A 4646-nucleotide genomic window follows, 5' to 3' on the forward strand; every position below is an offset into this window, starting at 1 on the left:
AATTTTAGGAGTAGGGTTGGGCAATATTCGAAGCTTGCTGCTTCCAAGAAAAATTTGGATGATTCCGCCATCCCGGATTATATGTATTGAAAAATGGATCATTATCTGGTCTGGGCTCTATTTGAGCAGCATTGATGTGTTCTTGCACAAGTTCGGAGAATTGGAGTGTTGAGGGGCACTCATGAATAGGATGCGATGGGCTAGAATAGATAGCACACACTTGTGCTTGGGAAGAGCTAAGACATGTCCTCCTATCATCAGTTGGTCAATCTTATGGGACAATGTATCTATCTTGCTAGACAGGTCCATACAATGACTTATTTCACAAATGGTCCCTTTTTTTTAGAACTCGGGGGGTGCTTAACGAGAACAGGAAGCATGGCGGAGGGAGTTTTCATTGAGATTTTCAAATAATTTGCCATGTTTCATGCTCATTTTGAAGCATGAAAGTCCCCCCGCATGCGGCATCGATCATTAGACGATTTCGTTCAGTCAATCCGTCATAGAAACATTGCACTAGCTGCCATTTAGGTATTTAATGATGTGGGCATTTATAGATTAGGTCCTGAAATCTCTCCCAAGTTTCATGAAATTCTTCTTCCTCGGTTTGAGAGAAGCTTGTGATGGCACGTCTAAACTGGTTCGTTCTTCCTATGAAAAAGTATTTTTTAAGAAATTCTTGTTGCATTTGATCCCAGGAACAAATCGAATTGGCTTCTAAAGAATTCAGCCATTGCTTGGCTCTATCTTTAAGGGAGAAGGGGAATAATCTAAGTTTCAGAGCATCATCAGTGAAGTTCTGAATCTTGACAGTGGTGCAAATCTTAAAAAATTCATCTAGGTGTTTATATGGGTCTTCATTGGTGAGCCCATAAAAAGATGGAAGCATTTGGATCACACTAGACTTTATTTCATATTGTACAGCTGCTACCTCAGATAATCAAATGCAAGATGGAAAAGTGTAAATGGTGGGAGTAAAGTACTCCCTCAGGAGTTTGGGTTGTTCTTCAGCCATCTCAGGAGGTGGGGATGATTCTAATGTTTTGATCTCAGCTCAAATATTCCTAAGGATCCGTTCTATTTCAGGATCAAAAGGTAATAGGTCACGCACTCTAGAACGACTCCCTTGCATAAACTAGTACTTGATCAGTCAAGCATGCAATAAAAGAAAAACACATCAAATCCTTGTATTTGCCCTAAAATCACTAGACAGCTCCTAACTGGTTTGAAGAGGGCACCTAAGCCTCCAATCTGGTCTAATGAACTAAGTTGACCAGGTAAGCTCCCAGGTAAGTGGGAGGGTCATGATGCGTTCGCAAAGATCCCACTTAAAAATCACTTGCCTTGAACAGATGAACTGTCTCCCTTATAGGGACAAAGCTTGCCTAGACATCAACTGAGCCACAGAGCGAAATTGGTGCAACTTTCGGTGATCTTCATCCTATTGAGCTCGAATGTCCCTAGGGGCCAACGTCTAATTGATTTTAATTAAAGTGATAGCTATGTACGAATTGGTTCACCTAATTTGGACAAGAATTTAATGATGAAATCCAGTTCTTATCTTGTTGGGGTTATTGCCCTTACTATGTGCGGATTAATTGGTGTATGTGTATCAAACATGCATTCACACTTTTGCTAAAATTAAAATCAAACAATCACCACAAAATTTTAAGCTAATTGGGAACCAATTTAAACAAGAAAGGTTTAGAGGTTACCAAAGAAAATTTTCCTAGCAAATTTTTTTTTAGGCAAACCTCTACAGCATTCCTTTTCCAGCAGTTCCCTTTTTGATCGTCCCAGATTTTCTCTTCGATTTCTGATCAAATAATACCAAAAGAAAAATCAAAAATTAGTAAAAGAGAAAAAGAAGATAAGGAAGTAACAAAAATAGAAAATATTTTTATTTTATTTTAGATATATATTTTTTGAAAGTTTTTTTTTATGAAAACAAAAATAACTATGCTAGCAATCCCCGACAACGGCGCCAAAAATTGATCGGTTCTTTCAATTTCAAAAATAAACCACGCAATAGCACGTATCCTGTAAGATAGTGATTACGGGTGTCAGTCCACAGGGATTGGAGACAAGTTATTTTTCTTAACTAAATAATTACTTCAAAGGGCATAAGCTAGAGTAAATGATAAAAACTAAGAATTAATATAAATGTAATAGTATGAATTATCTATGGAGAGAGGTGTTTAGGGCTAGAATCCACCGATAGATTTTTATCCGTGACACTTTCAATGATTGAGTTGTATTTAAGACTTGATTGATTCCGACTACAAGCCAAAGCAATCATAATAAAAAAAAATTATAACTAATTTCCAGCATGAATCATCTAAGTCTAGCACAAACCATCTACTCTAACGATAAGCATGACCTGTCTAACCTAGCATGATGCATCTGATCATTAAATCATTAAACATGAAATCAATGTCACATGAATATCTCCTCCAAACCACAGGTGTTGGATTCGATGAAATAGATCAATCTATGTAAAATATTTTCTGCAAGATAAACTATTCACATAAATTGAATAAAACATAAGATCAATTGATAAATTCTTCATCATGCAACAATCTTACAATACAAACTCAAGTCAATAAAAACGAAACAAATATTCCTCTATGGCTTCATCAAACCCCTAAACCGAGGTTTAGCCGCTCATGGTGCTCGTCATCTCCATTGGTTTGCTGAAATGCTCCACGCCAAGATGGTAGTTCTCCACGCCCAAGGTCTCTTCTGAAAACTCCTCCCCCTCTGCCTCAAGTCCTCCCCCCCCCCCCTTATAACATGCCAGGACCCCCGGTTCAGCATGGAAGGGGATCTTACCGAATCGTGTCTGCTCAAATACTCCCCTGCGTCATGGAAAGAAATCCCAATCAGTTCGACAGAGATGGGAAAGACAACTTTGAAGGAAAGGAGAGCTCCCGACTGGCTTTGGAATAAAGCGGATCTTCCCCAATTTTGCTGGCAATTTGCTAATTCATTGATGAAGAAAGACTCCCCAATTCTTCCTGCTATTTGAAGGGATTTCCGTCGCTGAGTGCTAGAGAAGAAAGAATGGATTGCTGCTTGGTGAAATGGGATATTTCCCTTGCTTCGGATCGCAGCTGGGAAGAAGTTGAAGATGGAAAACTGCATTGGGTTAGACGATCTGCCGATTTGGGAAGAGATCTCCCTCTGTTTTGGACACGGGAATGGAAAGGAAAATCAGGTTGGATGGCTGCTTATCTGGGAAGAGATCTCCCCTATTTTGGACATTTGGGGAGGGAGATGAAGATTCGGTTGGATGATCTCCGATTTGGGAAGAGATCTCCCCTGGGATGGAAGGGAAGATCAGCCGATTTGGGAAGGGCTTGGGTGCAAAAGATTGCTTGCTGACTGGTTGGGTGAGGCGTTGGATTTGAGGTGGGTCATGATCGTTGATTTGCTTGAACTTGTTCTCGAGCCCAATGTCATAGAATTTAAATTTGATTCTTGCTAAACTACTTCAGACCAAACTCGACCAGATAAAATAAACAAGACTAAAAACAAAACAAAACAAGACCGTGACTTAATCAAAAGGGTTAATCAAACCTTTTTCCCAAACAGGAAAAATAATTAATTATAACTTCCAGTCTAATCAGGACCAAAACCCATTTAATTATAACCTTAGCTTGATTACAACTCCATCAGGTTACCAAACTGGGTCAACACAATCTCCTCCTTATATATTTTCCTATAGTTTTCATGAAAGATTGCAACCAAGAGAGACAAGTTCAGAGTCTGGTTTAAGGAAAGAATTATTTACTTCTTACCATATTTTAAATTTATTTCAATGATTATTCAATTTCATGGTAAACTACGTATTTATAAGTTTAAGAACATTGATAAGTGCTATGGAAAGATAACTAAATTATAAATTATTCAGCACTTTGTTAGAAAACCCGCCCATGCCGCAGAAAATTAAAAAAATTTTTAGATGCAGCGGAAGAGGCATGCACGGGGTCATACGTTCATCTCATGAACGTTGTTTCAAAAACCGTTCGTAGATGGATTAGGATTAAAACTTTTTAAACATTTAGGAAGATCAGATCTTCACCTTGCGTGGGTAGATGATCACCGCAAATCTGAGTTCATGGTTTTAGGAAGAGGGTTCGCTTGAAGCCGTTCAAGTGCCCGGCCTCTACGGGTATCCACACGAAGCAGAGGACCGATCCAATCGCTCTAATCTCCCCGGGGTGCTAGCTCCCTTGCAGAGATTGGTTTTGATGGCTGATCTTCTCTCTTTCTTTCAACTCTTGAATGTCCTTGAGAGGAGGAAGAAGAAGGATGCAAGAGGATGAAGAATCAAAGGTTGCTTGCAGCCTTTTCAATTTCCCTTGCGTTGGAAGAAGGAAGGGAGGAAAGGAGTGCCGCCAAGCCTTCTTTTTCTTCTTCTTTGCTTGCGGCTGAAAACCAAGGGGAGAAGGAGGGTGGCCACGGCTGAGAGGTGAGGAGTTCTCATAGCTAGGGCGCCGGCCCCCTTTGCCTCCCTTTTATAGCCATCCAGGGCTCCTACAAATTAGGAGCCCTAGACTAGCTTCCAAAGAGGGGGCGTCGGCCCCCTCTCTTCATGCCGCACCAACCAAGAGGAGAGGGGCTCATGCCCCTCTTACTTGGTT

At 40.2% G+C, this 4646-nt stretch overlaps 1 non-coding gene across 1 annotated transcript; it reads left to right on the forward strand.

The window, feature by feature from the left end:
• The first annotated feature begins 533 nt into the window (after positions 1-533).
• LOC148703724 (small nucleolar RNA R71) lies at positions 534-639 on the forward strand. Its single transcript, XR_015982337.2, has one exon. It is a non-coding gene; the product is annotated as a small nucleolar RNA R71 (small nucleolar RNA).
• The last annotated feature ends 4007 nt before the right edge of the window (positions 640-4646 follow it).

Source organism: Phoenix dactylifera, chromosome 4 (assembly GCF_051530095.1).
Source record: "Phoenix dactylifera cultivar Ajwa chromosome 4, Ajwa_hap1_PhDact_Kaust_v1.1, whole genome shotgun sequence".
NCBI classification, from domain to species: domain Eukaryota; kingdom Viridiplantae; phylum Streptophyta; class Magnoliopsida; order Arecales; family Arecaceae; genus Phoenix; species Phoenix dactylifera.